At 44.9% G+C, this 16,708-nt stretch overlaps 18 non-coding genes across 18 annotated transcripts; all 18 read right to left on the minus strand.

Annotated features, from left to right (window-relative positions):
• Nucleotides 1-113: 113 nt before the first annotated feature.
• Nucleotides 114-185, minus strand: TRNAA-UGC (transfer RNA alanine (anticodon UGC)). The gene has a single exon. It is a non-coding gene; the product is annotated as a tRNA-Ala (tRNA).
• Nucleotides 186-1,108: 923 nt separating this feature from the next.
• Nucleotides 1,109-1,180, minus strand: TRNAA-CGC (transfer RNA alanine (anticodon CGC)). The gene has a single exon. It is a non-coding gene; the product is annotated as a tRNA-Ala (tRNA).
• Nucleotides 1,181-1,311: 131 nt separating this feature from the next.
• TRNAA-UGC (transfer RNA alanine (anticodon UGC)) lies at nucleotides 1,312-1,383 on the minus strand. The gene has a single exon. It is a non-coding gene; the product is annotated as a tRNA-Ala (tRNA).
• Nucleotides 1,384-2,306: 923 nt separating this feature from the next.
• On the minus strand, nucleotides 2,307-2,379 carry TRNAA-CGC (transfer RNA alanine (anticodon CGC)). Its single transcript has one exon. It is a non-coding gene; the product is annotated as a tRNA-Ala (tRNA).
• Nucleotides 2,380-2,509: 130 nt separating this feature from the next.
• Nucleotides 2,510-2,581, minus strand: TRNAA-UGC (transfer RNA alanine (anticodon UGC)). Its single transcript has one exon. It is a non-coding gene; the product is annotated as a tRNA-Ala (tRNA).
• A 923-nt stretch (nucleotides 2,582-3,504) lies between these two features.
• On the minus strand, nucleotides 3,505-3,576 carry TRNAA-CGC (transfer RNA alanine (anticodon CGC)). The gene has a single exon. It is a non-coding gene; the product is annotated as a tRNA-Ala (tRNA).
• Nucleotides 3,577-4,910: 1,334 nt separating this feature from the next.
• TRNAA-UGC (transfer RNA alanine (anticodon UGC)) lies at nucleotides 4,911-4,981 on the minus strand. Its single transcript has one exon. It is a non-coding gene; the product is annotated as a tRNA-Ala (tRNA).
• A 1,107-nt stretch (nucleotides 4,982-6,088) lies between these two features.
• On the minus strand, nucleotides 6,089-6,160 carry TRNAA-UGC (transfer RNA alanine (anticodon UGC)). The gene has a single exon. It is a non-coding gene; the product is annotated as a tRNA-Ala (tRNA).
• Nucleotides 6,161-7,267: 1,107 nt separating this feature from the next.
• TRNAA-UGC (transfer RNA alanine (anticodon UGC)) lies at nucleotides 7,268-7,339 on the minus strand. The gene has a single exon. It is a non-coding gene; the product is annotated as a tRNA-Ala (tRNA).
• Nucleotides 7,340-8,262: 923 nt separating this feature from the next.
• On the minus strand, nucleotides 8,263-8,334 carry TRNAA-CGC (transfer RNA alanine (anticodon CGC)). The gene has a single exon. It is a non-coding gene; the product is annotated as a tRNA-Ala (tRNA).
• A 131-nt stretch (nucleotides 8,335-8,465) lies between these two features.
• TRNAA-UGC (transfer RNA alanine (anticodon UGC)) lies at nucleotides 8,466-8,537 on the minus strand. Its single transcript has one exon. It is a non-coding gene; the product is annotated as a tRNA-Ala (tRNA).
• Nucleotides 8,538-9,461: 924 nt separating this feature from the next.
• Nucleotides 9,462-9,533, minus strand: TRNAA-UGC (transfer RNA alanine (anticodon UGC)). Its single transcript has one exon. It is a non-coding gene; the product is annotated as a tRNA-Ala (tRNA).
• A 131-nt stretch (nucleotides 9,534-9,664) lies between these two features.
• On the minus strand, nucleotides 9,665-9,736 carry TRNAA-UGC (transfer RNA alanine (anticodon UGC)). The gene has a single exon. It is a non-coding gene; the product is annotated as a tRNA-Ala (tRNA).
• A 923-nt stretch (nucleotides 9,737-10,659) lies between these two features.
• Nucleotides 10,660-10,731, minus strand: TRNAV-CAC (transfer RNA valine (anticodon CAC)). Its single transcript has one exon. It is a non-coding gene; the product is annotated as a tRNA-Val (tRNA).
• A 1,310-nt stretch (nucleotides 10,732-12,041) lies between these two features.
• TRNAA-UGC (transfer RNA alanine (anticodon UGC)) lies at nucleotides 12,042-12,113 on the minus strand. The gene has a single exon. It is a non-coding gene; the product is annotated as a tRNA-Ala (tRNA).
• A 1,125-nt stretch (nucleotides 12,114-13,238) lies between these two features.
• On the minus strand, nucleotides 13,239-13,310 carry TRNAA-UGC (transfer RNA alanine (anticodon UGC)). Its single transcript has one exon. It is a non-coding gene; the product is annotated as a tRNA-Ala (tRNA).
• Nucleotides 13,311-14,420: 1,110 nt separating this feature from the next.
• TRNAA-UGC (transfer RNA alanine (anticodon UGC)) lies at nucleotides 14,421-14,492 on the minus strand. Its single transcript has one exon. It is a non-coding gene; the product is annotated as a tRNA-Ala (tRNA).
• Nucleotides 14,493-16,595: 2,103 nt separating this feature from the next.
• On the minus strand, nucleotides 16,596-16,668 carry TRNAA-UGC (transfer RNA alanine (anticodon UGC)). Its single transcript has one exon. It is a non-coding gene; the product is annotated as a tRNA-Ala (tRNA).
• Between the last annotated feature and the right edge of the window lie 40 nt (nucleotides 16,669-16,708).

Here is a 16,708-nt window from a genome sequence, read left to right on the forward strand (position 1 = left end):
TGGAGCACTCACACGTATTTACTTCACACAGCGGCTGCAGGATGCGAACAAGGGTGAGAAAAAGTGACCACCAAAAGGAAGTGCATTCCTTGCACATACATGCAGGCTGGCCGTGGAGATGCCAGGGATTGAACCCGGGGCCTCACACATGCAAAGCGTGCGCTCTACCACTGAGCGACATCCCCAGTTACGAACTGTGTGAAAATGCAAGTTTTTTTTTTCAAACCTAGAATAACTTGCCATTTTGGAGTCAAGAGTAGTAACTGTACTTTCAAGTAACTTTTCAGAATATGCTGCAGTGTGTGTACATGGGAAATCAGACTATTTCTGACCCTTATATGTCTTGTATTCTGCATTTTCACCGGTTCTCCCCTCTGCAAACTCTCGCTCTACATTGTCAATTGACTCCAGGCTTTTGGGAGGAGACTAGCAACTCTGGGCTCTACCAAATACAGCGCAGCACACAGAGAAGGTTTCCTGGCCTTCATTAGTCAACACACAGACAAACGCAGCAGAAGTGTGGAGTATATGACAGAGCAATAGTAATCAGTGTAGATGGTGAATCCAGCTCTAGGTTAAAGTAAAAGACACGTGATTAAGCTCAGCACAATCCTTCTGATTGTCCCTCTGCCAGTTTTCTCACCTTCCCGCCTCCTATATCATTAGCATAAAGTCTAAAAAGCTGTGCAACCCAATGTCAAGGTGTGTTGGTGGGAGGTTTAGGTTTGATCCCAATGAAGTTGAGCTGTCTTTTTTCAGAGTGGATGGAGAATACAGGAGGCAGGGGTAGAGCAAACCTTGGCTGGTAAGTGGTGAAAAAAGCAAATATCTTTGAGACTATATAATCGAAAGTCTCCTATATTTGCGTGTACTATTGATTTTGGCCAAGTTTGTTGAATGTCCAGTTCCCATTCAAGTCATTTTACTGAGTGGGAAAAAGTGTTGCCCGTGGCTTAGGCAGTGTTAAGACCTTGCAATCGAGAAAGCCTTGTCCTGCCAAGTGACATGGCAAAGCAAACAGTTTAAGCGGCAGAGATTCCTTGCGAGTCTTGACACTTAGCTTGAGTGGAGTGCTAGCCAAAGATGTCTAGCCATATTTGAAAAAGGTTAGAGATGCTGGGGATTGAACCCAGGACCTCATACATGCGAAGCATGCGCTCTACCACTGAGCTACATCCCCAAAAGTGTACGGGAAGCCTGGAGCACTCACACGTATTTACTTCACACAGCGGCTGCAGGAAGCGAACAAGGGTGAGAAAAAGTGACCACGAAATGGAAGTGCGTTCCTTGCACATACATGCAGGCTGGCCATGGAGATGCCGGGGATTGAACCCGGGGCCTCACACATGCAAAGCGTGCGCTCTACCACTGAGCTACATCCCCAGTTACGAACTGTGTGAAAATGCAAGTTTTTTTTTTCAAACCAAGAATAACTTGCCATTTTGGAGTCGAGAGTAGTAACTGTACTTTCAAGTAACTTTTCAGAATACGCTGCAGTGTGTGTACATGGGAAATCAGACTATTTCTGACCCTTATATGTCTTGTATTCTGCATTTTCACCGGTTCTACCCTCTGCAAACTCTAGCTCTACATTGTCAATTGACTCCAGGCTTTTGGGAGGAGACTAGCAACTCTGGGCTCTACCATATACAGCGCAGCACAGAGAGAAGGTTTCCCGGCCTTCATTAGTCAACACACAGACAAACGCAGCAGAAGTGTGGAGTATATGACAGAGCAATAGTAATCAGTGTAGATGGTGAATCCAGCTCTAGGTTAAAGTAAAAGACGCGTGATTAAGCTCAGCACAATCCTTCTGATTGTCCCTCTGCCAGTTTTCTCACCTTCCCGCCTCCTATATCATTAGCATAAAGTCTAAAAAGCTGTGCAACCCAATGTCAAGGTGTGTTGGTGGGAGGTTTAGGTTTGATCCCAATGAAGTTGAGCTGTCTTTTTTCAGAGTGGATGGTGAATACAGGAGGCAGGGGTAGAGCAAACCTTGGCTGGTAAGTGGTGAAAAAAGCAAATATCTTTGAGACTATATAATCGAAAGTCTGCTATATTTGCGTGTACTATTGATTTTGGCCAAGTTTGTTGAATGTCCAGTTCCCATTCAAGTCATTTTACTGAGTGGGAAAAAGTGTTGCCCGTGGCTTAGGCAGTGTTAAGACCTTGCATTCGAGAAAGCCTTGTCCTGCCAAGTGACATGGCAAAGCAAACAGTTTAAGCGGCAGAGATTCCTTGCGAGTCTTGACACTTAGCTTGAGTGGTGTGCTAGCCAAAGATGTCTAGCCATATTTGAAAAAGGGTTGAGATGCTGGGGATTGAACCCAGGACCTCATACATGCGAAGCATGCGCTCTACCACTGAGCTACATCCCCAAAAGTGTACGGGAACCCTGGAGCACTCACACGTATTTACTTCACACAGCGGCTGCAGGAAGCGAACAAGGGTGAGAAAAAGTGACCACCAAATGGAAGTGCGTTCCTTGCACATACATGCAGGCTGGCAATGGAGATGCCGGGGATTGAACCCAGGGCATCACACATGCAAAGCGTGCGCTCTACCACTGAGCTACATCCCCAGTTACGAACTGTGTGAAAATGCAAGTTTTTTTTTTCAAACCTAGAATAACTTGCCATTTTGGAGTCGAGAGTAGTAACTGTACTTTCAAGTAACTTTTCAGAATACGCTGCAGTGTGTGTACATGGGAAATCAGACTATTTCTGACCCTTATATGTCTTGTATTCTGCATTTTCACCGGTTCTCCCCTCTGCAATCTCTAGCTCTACCTTGTCAATTGACTCCAGGCTTTTGGGAGGAGACTAGCAACTCTGGGCTCTACCATATACAGTGCAGCACACAGAGAAGGTTTCCTGGCCTTCATTAGTCAACACACAGACAAACGCAGCAGAAGTGTGGAGTATATGACAGAGCAATAGTAATCAGTGTAGATGGTGAATCCAGCTCTAGGTTAAAGTAAAAGACGCGTGATTTAGCTCAGCACAATCCTTCTGATTGTCCCTCTGCCAGTTTTCTCACCTTCCCGCCTCCTATATCATTAGCATAAAGTCTAAAAAGCTGTGCAACCCAATGTCAAGGTGTGTTGGTGGGAGGTTTAGGTTTGATCCCAATGAAGTTGAGCTGTCTTTTTTCAGAGTGGATGGTGAATACAGGAGGCAGGGGTAGAGCAAACCTTGGCTGGTAAGTGGTGAAAAAAGCAAATATCTTTGAGACTGTATAATCGAAAGTCTTCTATATTTGCGTGTACTATTGATTTTGGCCAAGTTTGTTGAATGTCCAGTTCCCATTCAAGTCATTTTACTGAGTGGGAAAAAGTGTTGCCCGTGGCTTAGGCAGTGTTAAGACCTCGCAATCGAGAAAGCCTTGTCCTGCCAAGAGACATGGCAAAGCAAACAGTTTAAGCGGCAGAGATTCCGTGCGAGTCTTGACACTTAGCTTGAGTGGTGCGCTAGCCAAAGATGTCTAGAAATATTTGAAAAAGGTTGGAGATGCTGGGGATTGAACCCAGGACCTCATACATGCGAAGCATGCGCTCTACCACTGAGGTACATCCCCAAAAGAGTACCGGGAGCCTGGAGCACTCACACGTATTTACTTCACACAGCGGCTGCAGGAAGCGAACAAGGGTGAGAAAAAGTGACCACCAAAAAGAAGTGCGTTCCTTGCACATACATGCAATGCAGGCTGGCCATGAAGATGCCAGGGATTGAACCCAGGGCCTCACACATGCAAAGCGTGCGCTCTACCACTGAGCTACATCCATAGTTACAAACTGTGTGAAAATGCAAGTTTTTTTTTTTCAAACCTAGAATAACTTGCCATTTTGGAGTCGAGAGTAGTAACTGTACTTTCAAGTAACTTTTCAGAATACGTTGCAGTGTGTGTACATGGGAAATCAGACTATTTCTGACCCTTATATGTCTTGTATTCTGCATTTTCACCGGTTCTCCCCTCTGCAAACTCTAGCTCTACATTGTCAATTGACTCCAGGCTTTTGGGAGGAGACTAGCAACTCTGGGCTCTACCATATACAGCGCAGCACACAGAGAAAGTTTCCTGGCCTTCATTAGTTAACACACAGACAAACGCAGCAGAAGTGTGGAGTATATGACAGAGCAATAGTAATCAGTGTAGATGGTGAATCCAGCTCTAGGTTAAAGTAAAAGACTCGTGATTAAGCTCAGCACAATCCTTCTGATTGTCCCTCTGCCAGTTTTCTCACCTTCCCGCCTCCTATATCATTAGCATAAAGTCTAAAAAGCTGTGCAACACATTGTCAAGGTGTGTTGGTGGGAGGTTTAGGTTTGATCCCAATGAAGTTGAGCTGTCTTTTTTCAGAGTGGATGGTGAATACAGGAGGCAGGGGTAGAGCAAACCTTGGCTGGTAAGTGGTGAAAAAAGCAAATATCTTTGAGGCTATATAATCGAATGTCTTCTATATTTGCGTGTACTATTGATTTTGGCCAAGTTTGTTGAATGTCCAGTTCCCATTCAAGTCACTTTACTGAGTGGGAAAAAGTGTTGCCCGTGGCTTAGGCAGTGTTAAGACCTTGCAATCGAGAAAGCCTTGTCCTGCCAAGGGACATGGCAAAGCAAACAGTTTAAGCGGCAGAGATTCCTTGCAAGTCTTGACACTTAGCTTGAGTGGTGCGCTAGCCAAAGATGTCTAGCCATATTTGAAAAAGGTTGGAGATGTTGGGATTGAACCCAGGACCTCATACATGCGAAGCATGCGCGCTACCACTGAGCAACATCCCCAAAAGTGTACTTGAAGCTTGGAGCACTCACACGTATTTACTTCACACAGCGGCTGCAGGAAGCGAACAAGGGTGAGAAAAAGTGACCACCAAAAGGAAGTGCGTTCCTTGCACATACATGCTGGCTGGCTATGGAGATGCCGGGGATTGAACCCTGGGCTCACACATGCAAAGCGTGCGCTCTACCACTGAGCTACATCCCCAGTTACGAACTGTGTGAAAATGCAAGTTTTTTTTTTTCAAACCTAGAATAATTTGCCATTTTGGAGTCGAGAGTAGTAACTGTACTTTCAAGTAACTTTTCAGAATACGCTGCAGTGTGTGTACATGGGAAATCAAACTATTTCTGACCCTTATATGTTTTGTATTCTGCATTTTCACCGGTTCTCCCCTTTGCAAACTCTAGCTCTACATTGTCAATTGACTCCAGGCTTTTGGGAGGAGACTAGCAACTCTGGGCTCTACCATATACAGCGCAGCACACAGAGAATGTTTCCTGGCCTTCATTAGTCAACACACAGACAAACGCAGCAGAAGTGTGGAGTATATGACAGAGCAATAGTAATCAGTATAGATGGTGAATCCAGCTCTAGGTTAAAGTAAAAGACGCGTGATTAAGCTCAGCACAATCCTTCTGATTGTCCCTCTGCCAGTTTTCTCACCTTCCCGCCTCCTATATCATTAGCATAAAGTCTGAAAAGCTGTGCAACCCAATGTCAAGGTGTGTTGGTGGGAGGTTTAGGTTTGATCCCAATGAAGTTGAGCTGTCTTTTTTCAGAGTGGATGGTGAATACAGGAGGCAGGGGTAGAGCAAACCTTGGCTGGTAAGTGGTGAAAAAAGCAAATATCTTTGAGACTATATAATCGAAAGTCTCCTTTATTTGCATGTACTATTGATTTTGGCCAAGTTTGTTGAATGTCCAGTTCCCATTCAAGTCATTTTACTGAGTGGGAAAAAGTGTTGCCCGTGGCTTAGGCAGTGTTAAGACCTTGCAATCGAGAAAGCCTTGTCCTGCCAAGTGACATGGCAAAGCAAACAGTTTAAGCGGCAGAGATTCCTTGCGAGTCTTGACACTTAGCTTGAGCAGTGCGCTAGCCAAAGATGTCTAACCATATTTGAAAAAGGTTGGAGATGCTGGGGATTGAACTCAGGACCTCATACATGTGAGCTACATCCCCAAAAGTGTACCGGAAGCCTGGAGCACTCACACGTATTTACTTCACACAGCGGCTGCAGGAAGCGAGCAAGGGTGAGAAAAAGTGACCACCAAAAGGAAGTGCGTTCCTTGCACATACATGCAGTCTGTCTATGGAGATGCCGGGGATTGAACCCAGGGCCTCACACATGCAAAGCGTGCGCTCTACCACTGAGCTACATCCCCAGTTACGAACTGTGTGAAAATGCAAGTTTTTTTTTTTCAAACCTAGAATAACTTGCCATTTTGGAGTCGAGAGTAGTAACTGTACTTTCAAGTAACTTTTCAGAATACGCTGCAGTGTGTGTACATGGGAAATCAGACTTTTTCTGACCCTTATATGTCTTGTATTCTGCATTTTCACCGGTTCTCCCCTCTGCAAACTCTAGCTCTACATTGTCAATTGACTCCAGGCTTTTGGGAGGAGACTAGCAACTCTGGGCTCTACCATATACAGCGCAGCACACAGAGAAGGTTTCCTGGCCTTCATTAGTCAACACACAGACAAACGCAGCAGAAGTGTGGAGTATATGACAGAGCAATAGTAATAAGTGTAGATGGTGAATCCAGCTCTAGGTTAAAGTAAAAGACGCGTGATTAAGCTCAGCACAATCCTTCTGATTGTCCCTCTGCCAGTTTTCTCACCTTCCCGCCTCCTATATCATTAGCATAAAGTCTAAAAAGCTGTGCAACCCAATGTCAAGGTGTGTTGGTGGGAGGTTTAGGTTTGATCCCAATGAAGTTGAGCTGTCTTTTTTCAGAGTGGATGGTGAATACAGGAGGCAGGGGTAGAGCAAACCTTGGCTGGTAAGTGGTGAAAAAAGCAAATATCTTTGAGACTATATAATCGAAAGTCTCCTTTATTTGCGTGTACTATTGATTTTGGCCAAGTTTGTTGAATGTCCAGTTCCCATTCAAGTCATTTTACTGAGTGGGAAAAAGTGTTGCCCGTGGCTTAGGCAGTGTTAAGACCTTGCAATCGAGAAAGCCTTGTCCTGCCAAGTGACATGGCAAAGCAAACAGTTTAAGCGGCAGAGATTCCGTGCGAGTCTTGACACTTAGCTTGAGTGGTGCGCTAGCCAAAGATGTCTAGCCATATTTGAAAAAGGTTGGAGATGCAGGGGATTGAACTCAGGACCTCATACATGTGAGCTACAACCCCAAAAGTGTACCGGAAGAATGGAGCACTCACACGTATTTACTTCACACAGCGGCTGCAGGAAGAGAACAAGGGTGAGAAAAAGTGACCACCAAAAGGAAGTGCGTTCCTTGCACATACATGCAGGCTGGCCAAGGAGATGCCGGGGATTGAACCCGGGGCCTCACACATGCAAAGCGTGCGCTCTACCACTGAGCGACATCCCCAGTTACGAACTGTGTGAAAATGCAAGTTTTTTTTTTCAAACCTAGAATAACTTGCCATTTTGGAGTCAAGAGTAGTAACTGTACTTTCAAGTAACTTTTCAGAATATGCTGCAGTGTGTGTACATGGGAAATCAGACTATTTCTGACCCTTATATGTCTTGTATTCTGCATTTTCACCGGTTCTCCCCTCTGCAAACTCTAGCTCTACATTGTCAATTGACTCCAGGCTTTTGGGAGGAGACTAGCAACTCTGGGCTCTACCAAATACAGCGCAGCACACAGAGAAGGTTTCCTGGCCTTCATTAGTCAACACACAGACAAACGCAGCAGAAGTGTGGAGTATATGACAGAGCAATAGTAATCAGTGTAGATGGTGAATCCAGCTCTAGGTTAAAGTAAAAGACACGTGATTAAGCTCAGCACAATCCTTCTGATTGTCCCTCTGCCAGTTTTCTCACCTTCCCGCCTCCTATATCATTAGCATAAAGTCTAAAAAGCTGTGCAACCCAATGTCAAGGTGTGTTGGTGGGAGGTTTAGGTTTGATCCCAATGAAGTTGAGCTGTCTTTTTTCAGAGTGGATGGAGAATACAGGAGGCAGGGGTAGAGCAAACCTTGGCTGGTAAGTGGTGAAAAAAGCAAATATCTTTGAGACTATATAATCGAAATTCTCCTATATTTGCGTGTACTATTGATTTTGGCCAAGTTTGTTGAATGTCCAGTTCCCATTCAAGTCATTTTACTGAGTGGGAAAAAGTGTTGCCCGTGGCTTAGGCAGTGTTAAGACCTTGCAATCGAGAAAGCCTTGTCCTGCCAAGTGACATGGCAAAGCAAACAGTTTAAGCGGCAGAGATTCCTTGCGAGTCTTAACACTTAGCTTGAGTGGTGCGCTAGCCAAAGACGTCTAGCCATATTTGAAAAAGGTTGGAGATGCTGGGGATTGAACCCAGGAACTCAAACATGCGAAGCATGTGCTCTACCACTGAGCTACATCCCCAAAAGTGTAGCGGAAGCCTGGAGCACTCTCACGTATTTACTTCACACAGCGGCTGCAGGAAGCGAACAAGGGTGAGAAAAAGTGACCACCAAAAGAAAGTGCGAACCTTGCACATACATGCAGGCTGGCTATGGAGATGCCGGGGATTGAACCCGGGGCCTCACACATGCAAAGCGTGCGCTCTACCACTGAGCTACATCCCCAGTTACAAACTGTGTGAAAATGCAAGTTTTTATTTTTCAAACCTAGAAAAACTTGCCATTTTGGAGTCGAGAGTAGTAACTGTACTTTCAAGTAACTTTTCAGAATACGCTGCAGTGTGTGTACATGGGAAATCAGACTATTTCTGACCCTTATATGTCTTGTATTCTGCATTTTCACCGGTTCTCCCCTCTGCAAACTCTAGCTCTACATTGTCAATTGACTCCAGGCTTTTGGGAGGAGACTAGCAACTCTGGGCTCTACCATATACAGCGCAGCACACAGAGAAGGTTTCCTGGCCTTCATTAGTCAACACACAGACAAACGCAGCAGAAGTGTGGAGTATATGACAGAGCAATAGTAATCAGTGTAGATGGTGAATCCAGCTCTAGGTTAAAGTAAAAGACGCGTGATTAAGCTAAGCACAATCCTTCTGATTGTCCCTCTGCCAGTTATCTCACCTTCCTGCCTCCTATATCATTAGCATAAAGTCTAAAAAGCTGTGCAACCCAATGTCATGGTGTGTTGGTGGAAGGTTTAGGTTTGATCCCATTGAAGTTGAGCTGTCTTTTTTCAGAGTGGATGGTGAATACAGGAGGCAGGGGTAGAGCAAACCTTGGCTGGTAAGTGGTGAAAAAAGCAAATATCTTTGAGACTATATAATCGAAAGTCTTCTATATTTGCGTGTACTTTTGATTTTGGCCAAGTTTGTTGAATGTCCAGTTCCCATTTAAGTCATTTTACTGAGTGGGAAAAAGTGTTGCCCGTGGCTTAGGCAGTGTTAAGACCTTGCAATCGAGAAAGCCTTGTCCTGCCAAGTGACATGGCAAAGCAAACAGTTTAAGCGGCAGAGATTCCTTGCGAGTCTTGACACTTAGCTTGAGTGGTGCGCTAGCCAAAGATGTCTAGCCATATTTGAAAAAGGCTGGAGATGCTGGGGATTGAACCCAGGACCTCATACATGCAAAGCATGCGCTCTACCACTGAGCTACATCCCCAAAAATGTACCGGAAGCCTAGAGCACTCACACGTATTTACTTCACACAGCGGCTGCAGGAAGCGAACAAGGGTGAGAAAAAGTGACCACCAAAAGGAAGTGCATTCCTTGCACATACATGCAGGCTGGCTATGGAGATGCCGGGGATTGAACCCTGGGCCTCACACATGCAAAGCGTGCGCTCTACCACTGAGCTACATCCCCAGCTACCAACTGTGTGAAAATGCAAGTTTTTTTTTTTCAAACCTAGAATAATTTGCCATTTTGGAGTCGAGAGTAGCAACTGTACTTTCAAGTAACTTTTCAGAATACGCTGCAGTGTGTGTACATGGGAAATCAGACTATTTCTGACCCTTATATGTCTTGTATTCTGCATTTTCACCGGTTCTCCCCTCTGCAAACTCTAGCTCTACATTGCCAATTGACTCCAGGCTTTTGGGAGGAGACTAGCAACTCTGGGCTCTACCATATACAGCGCAGCACACAGAGAAGGTTTCCTGGCCTTCATTAGTCAACACACAGACAAACACAGCAGAAGTGTGGACTATATGACAGAGCAAGAGTAATCAGTGTAGATGGTGAATCCAGCTCTAGGTTAAAGTAAAAGACGCGTGATTAAGCTCAGCACAATCCTTCTGATTGTCCCTCTGCCAGTTTTGTCACCTTCCCGCCTCCTATATCATTAGCATAAAGTCTAAAAAGCTGCGCCACCCAATGTCAAGGTGTGTTGGTGGGAGGTTTAAGTTTGATCCCAATGAAGTTGAGCTGTCTTTTTTCAGCGTGGATGGTGAATACAGGAGGCAGGGGTAGAGCAAATCTTGGCTGGTAAGTGGTGAAAAAAGCAAATATCTTTGAGACTATATAATCGAATGTCTCCTTTATTTGCATGTACTATTGATTTTGGCCAAGTTTGTTGAATGTCCAGTTCCCATTCAAGTCATTTTACTGAGTGGGAAAAAGTGTTGCCCGTGGCTTAGGCAGTGTTAAGACCTTGCAATCGAGAAAGCCTTGTCCTGCCAAGAGACATGGAAAGCAAACAGTTTAAGCGGCAGAGATTCCTTGCGAGTCTTGACACTTAGCTTGAGTGGTGTGCTAGCCAAAGATGTCTAGCCATATTTGAAAAAGGTTGGAGATGCTGGGGATTGAACCCAGGACCTCATACATGTGAAGCATGCGCTCTACCACTGAGCTACATCCACAAAAGTGTACCGGAAGTCTGGAGCACTCACACGTATTTACTTCACACAGCGGCTGCAGGAAGCGAACAAGGGTGTGAAAAAGTGACCACCAAAAGGAAGTGCGTTCCTTGTACATACATGCAGGCTGGCCAAGGAGATACTGGGGATTGCACCCGGGGACTCACACATGCAAAGCATGCTCTCTACCACTGAGCTACATCCCCAGTTACAAACTGTGTGAAAATGCAAGTTTTTTTTTTTCATACCTAGAATAACTTGCCATTTTGGAGTCGAGAGTAGTAACTGTACTTTCAAGTAACTTTTCAGAATACGCTGCAGTGTGTGTACATGGGAAATCAGACTATTTCTGACCCTTATATGTCTTGTATTTTGCATTTTCACCGGTTCTCCCCTCTACAAACTCTAGCTCTACATTGTCAATTGACTCCAGGCTTTTGGGAGGAGACTAGCAACTCTGGGCTCTACCATATACAGCGCAGCACACAGAGAAGGTTTCCTGGCCTTCATTAGTCAACACACAGACAAACGCAGCAGAAGTGTGGAGTATATGACAGAGCAATAGTAATCAGTGTAGATGGTGAATCCAGCTCTAGGTTAAAGTAAAAGACGCGTGATTAAGCTCAGCACAATCCTTCTGATTGTCCCTCTGCCAGTTTTCTCACCTTCCTGCCTCCTATATCATTAGCATAAAGTCTAAAAAGCTGTGCCACCCAATGTCAACGTGTGTTGGTGGGAGGTTTAAGTTTGATCCCAATGAAGTTGAGCTGTCTGTTTTCAGAGTGGATGGTGAATACAGGAGGCAGGGGTAGAGCAAACCTTGGCTGGTAAGTGGTGAAAAAAGCAAATATCTTTGAGACTATATAATCGAAAGTCTCCTTTATTTGCGTGTACTATTGATTTTGGCCAAGTTTGTTGAATGTCCAGTTCCCATTCAAGTCATTTTACTGAGTGGGAAAAAGTGTTGCCCGTGGCTAAGGCAGTGTTAAGACCTTGCAATCAAGAAAGCCTTGTCCTGCCAAGTGACATGGCAAAGCAAACAGTTTAAGCGGCAGAGATTCCTTGCGAGTCTTGACACTTAGCTTGAGTGGTGCGCTAGCCAAAGATGACTAGCCATATTTGAAAAATTTTGGAGATGGTGGGGATTGAACTCAGGACCTCATACATGTGAGCTACATCCCCAAAAGTGTACCGGAAGCCTGGAGCACTCACACTTATTTACTTCACAAAGCGGCTGCAGGAAGCGAACAAGGGTGAGAAAAAGTGACCACCAAAAGGAAGTGCGTTCCTTGCACATACATGCAGGCTGGCTATGGAGATGCCGGGGATTGAACCCGGGGCCTCACACATGCAAAGCATGCGCTCTACCACTGAGCTACATCCCCAGTTATAAACTGTGTGAAAATGCAAGTTTTTTTTTCAAACCTAGAATAACTTGCCATTTTGGAGTCGAGAGTAGTAACTGTACTTTCAAGTAACTTTTCAGAATACGCTGCAGTGTGTGTACATGGGAAATCAGACTATTTCTGACCCTTATATGTCTTGTATTCTGCATTTTCACCAGTTCTCCCCTCTGCAAACTCTAGCTCTACATTGTCAATTGACTCCAGGCTTTTGGGAGGAGACTAGCAACTCTTGGCTCTACCATATACAGCGCAGCATACAGAGAAGGTTTCCTGGCCTTCATTAGTCAACACACAGACAAACGCAGCAGAAGTGTGGAGTATATGACAGAGCAATAGTAATCAGTGTAGATGGTGAATCCAGCTCTAGGTTAAAGTAAAAGACGCGTGATTAAGCTCAGCACAATCCTTCTGATTGTCCCTCTGCCAGTTTTCTTACCTTCCCGCCTCCTATATCATTAGCATAAAGTCTAAAAAGCTGTGCAACCCAATGTCAAGGTGTGTTGGTGGGAGGTTTAGGTTTGATCCCAATGAAGTTGAGCTGTCTTTTTTCAGAGTGGATGGTGAATACAGGAGGCAGGGGTAGAGCAAACCTTGGCTGGTAAGTGGTGAAAAAAGCAAATATCTTTGAGACTATATAATCGAAAGTCTCCTTTATTTGCGTGTACTATTGATTTTGGCCAAGTTTGTTGAATGTCCAGTTCCCATTCACGTCATTTTACTGAGTGGGAAAAAGTGTTGCCCGAGGCTTAGGCAGTGTTAAGACCTTGCAATCGAGAAAGCCTTGTCCTGCCAAGTGACATGGCTAAGCAAACAGTTTAAGCGGCAGAGATTCCTTGCGAGTCTTGACACTTAGCTTGAGTGGTGCGCTAGCCAAAGATGTCTAGCCATATTTGAAAAAGGTTGGAGATGCTGGGTATTGAACCCATGATCTCATACATGCGAAGCATGCGCTCTACCACTGAGGTACATCCCCAAAAGTGTACCTGGAGCCTGGAGCACTCACACGTATTTACTTCACACAGCGGCTGCAGGAAGCGAACAAGGGTGAGAAAAAGTGACCACCAAAAGGAAGTGCGTTCCTTGCACATACATGCAGGCTGGCTATGGAGATGCCGGGGATTGAACCCAGGGCCTCACACATGCAAAGCGTGCGCTCTACCACTGAGCTACATCCCCAGTTACAAACTGTTTGAAAATGCAAGTTTTTTTTTCAAACCTAGAATAACTTGCCATTTTGGAGTCGAGAGTAGTAACTGTACTTTCAAGTAACTTTTCAGAATACGCTGCAGTGTGTGTACATGGGAAATCAGACTATTTCTGACCCTTATATGTCTTGTATTCTGCATTTTCACCGGTTCTCCCCTCTACAAACTCTAGCTCTACATTGTCAATTGACTCCAGGCTTTTGGGAGGAGACTAGCAACTCTGGGCTCTACCATATACAGCGCAGCACACAGAGAAGGTTTCCTGGCCTTCATTAGTCAACACACAGACAAACGCAGCAGAAGTGTGGAGTATATGACAGAGCAATAGTAATCAGTGTAGATGGTGAATCCAGCTCTAGGTTAAAGTAAAAGACGCGTAATTAAGCTCAGCACAATCCTTCTGATTGTCCCTCTGCCAGTTTTCTCACCTTCCCGCCTCCTATATCATTAGCATAAAGTCTAAAAAGCTGTGCCACCCAATGTCAACGTGTGTTGGTGGGAGGTTTAAGTTTGATCCCAATGAAGTTGAGCTGTCTTTTTTCAGAGTGGATGGTGAATACAGGAGGCAGGGGTAGAGCAAACCTTGGCTGGTAAGTGGTGAAAAAAGCAAATATCTTTGAGACTATATAATCGATAGTCTCCTTTATTTGCGTGTACTATTGATTTTGGCCAAGTTTGTTGAATGTCCAGTTCCCATTCAAGTCATTTTACTGAGTGGGAAAAAGTGTTGCCCGTGGCTAAGGCAGTGTTAAGACCTTGCAATCAAGAAAGCCTTGTCCTGCCAAGTGACATGGCAAAGCAAACAGTTTAAGTGGCAGAGATTCATTGCGAGTCTTGACACTTAGCTTGAGTGGTGCGCTAGCCAAAGATGTCTAGCCATATTTGAAAAACGTTGGAGATGGTGGGGATTGAACTCAGGACCTCATACATGTGAGCTACATCCCCAGAAGTGTAACAGAAGCCTGGAGCACCCACACGTATTTACTTCACACAGCGGCTGCAGGAAGCGAACAAGGGTGAGAAAAAGTGACCACCTAAAGGAAGTGCGTTCCTTGCACATACATGCAATGCAGGTTGGCCATGGAGATGCCGGGGATTGAACCCAGGGCCTCACACATGCAAAACCTGCGCTCTACCACTGAGCTACATCCCCAGTTACAAACTGAGTGAAAATGCAAGTTTTTTTTTTTCAAACCTAGAATAACTTGCCATTTTGGAGTCGAGAGTAGTAACTGTACTTTCAAGTAAGTTTTCAGAATACGCTGCAGTGTGTGTACATGGGAAATCAGACTATTTCTGACCCTTATATGTTTTGTATTCTGCATTTTCGCCGGTTCTCCCCTCTGCAAACTCTAGCTCTACATTGTCAATTGACTCCAGGCTTTTGGGAGGAGACTAGCAACTCTGGGCTCTACCATATACAGCGCAACACACAGAGAAGGTTTCCTGGCCTTCATTAGTCAACACACAGACAAACGCAGCAGAAGTGTGGAGTATATGACAGAGCAATAGTAATCAGTGTAGATGGTGAATCCAGCTCTAGGTTAAAGTAAAAGACGCGTGATTAAGCTCATCACAATCCTTCTGATTGTCCCTCTGCCAGTTCTCTCACCTTCCCGCCTCCTATATCATTAGCATAAAGTCTAAAAAGCTGTGCCACCCAATGTCAAGGTGTGTTGGTGGGAGGTTTAGGTTTGATCCCAATGAAGTTGAGCTGTCTTTTTTCAGAGTGGATGGTGAATACAGGAGGCAGGGGTAGAGCAAACCTTGGCTGGTAAGTGGTGAAAAAAGCAAATATCTTTGAGACTATATAATCGAAAGTCTCCTATATTTGCGTGTACTATTGATTTTTGCCAAGTTTGTTGAATGTCCAGTTCCCATTCAAGTCATTTTACTGAGTGGGAAAAAGTGTTGCCCGTGGCTTAGGCAGTGTTAAGACCTTGCAATCGAGAAAGCCTTGTCCTGCCAAGTGACATGGCAAAGCAAACAGTTTAAGCGGCAGACATTCCTTGCGAGTCTTGACACTTAGCTTGAGTGGTGCGCTAGCCAAAGATGTCTAGCCATATTTGAAAAAGGTTGGAGATGCTGGGGATTGAACTCAGGACCTCATACATATGAGCTACATACCCAAAAGTGTACCGGAAGACTGGAGCACTCACACGTATTTACTTCACACAGCGGCTGCAGGAAGCGAACAAGGGTGAGAAAAAGTGACCACCAAAAGCAAGTGCGTTCTTTGCACATACATGCAGGCTGGCCATGGAGATGCCGGTGATTGAACCCGAGGCCTCACACATGCAAAGCGTGCGCTCTAACACTGAAATACATCCCCAGTTACGAAATGTGTGAAAATGCAAGTTTTTTTTTTTTCAAACCTAGAATAATTTGCCATTTTGGAGTCGAGAGTAGTAACTGTACTTTCAAGTAACTTTTCAGAATACGCTGCAGTGTGTGTACATGGGAAATCAGACTATTTCTGACCCTTATATGTTTTGTATTCTGCATTTTCACCAGTTCTCCCCTTTGCAAACTCTAGCTCTACATTGTCAATTGACTCCAGGCTTTTGGGAGGAGACTAGCAACTCTGGGCTCTACCATATACAGCGCAGCACACAGAGAATGTTTCCTGGCCTTCATTAGTCAACACACAGACAAACGCAGCAGAAGTGTGGAGTATATGACAGAGCAATAGTAATCAGCGTAGATGGTGAATCCAGCTCTAGGTTAAAGTAAAAGACACGTGATTAAGCTCAGCACAATCCTTCTGATTGTCCCTCTGCCAGTTTTCTCACCTTCCCGCCTCCTATATCATTAGCATAAAGTCTAAAAAGCTGTGCAACCCAATGTCAAGGTGTGTTGGTGGGAGGTTTAGGTTTGATCCCAATGAAGTTGAGCTGTCTTTTTTCAGAGTGGATGGTGAATACAGGAGGCAGGGGTAGAGCAAACCTTGGCTGGTAAGTGGTGAAAAAAGCAAATATCTTTGAGACTATATAATCGAAAGTCTCCTATATTTGCGTGTACTATTGATTTTGGCCAAGTTTGTTGAATGTCCAGTTCCCATTCAAGTCATTTTACTGAGTGGGAAAAAGTGTTGCCCATGGCTTAGGCAGTGTTAAGACCTTGCAATCGAGAAAGCCTTGTCCTGCCAAGTGACATGGCAAAGCAAACAGTTTAAGCGGCAGAGATTCCTTGCGAGTCTTGACACTTAGCTTGAGTGGTGCGCTAGCCAAAGATGTCTAGCCATATTTGAAAAAGGTGAGAGATGCTGGGGATTGAACCCAGGACCTCATACATGCAAAGCATGCGCTCTACCACTGAGCTACATCCCCAAAAGTGTACCGGAAGCCTGGAGCACTCACACGTATTTAC

This window comes from Dendrobates tinctorius, unplaced genomic scaffold, assembly GCF_039654945.1.
Source record: "Dendrobates tinctorius isolate UK_male_01 unplaced genomic scaffold, ASM3965494v1 ptg000011l, whole genome shotgun sequence".
In the NCBI taxonomy this organism is placed as follows: domain Eukaryota; kingdom Metazoa; phylum Chordata; class Amphibia; order Anura; family Dendrobatidae; genus Dendrobates; species Dendrobates tinctorius.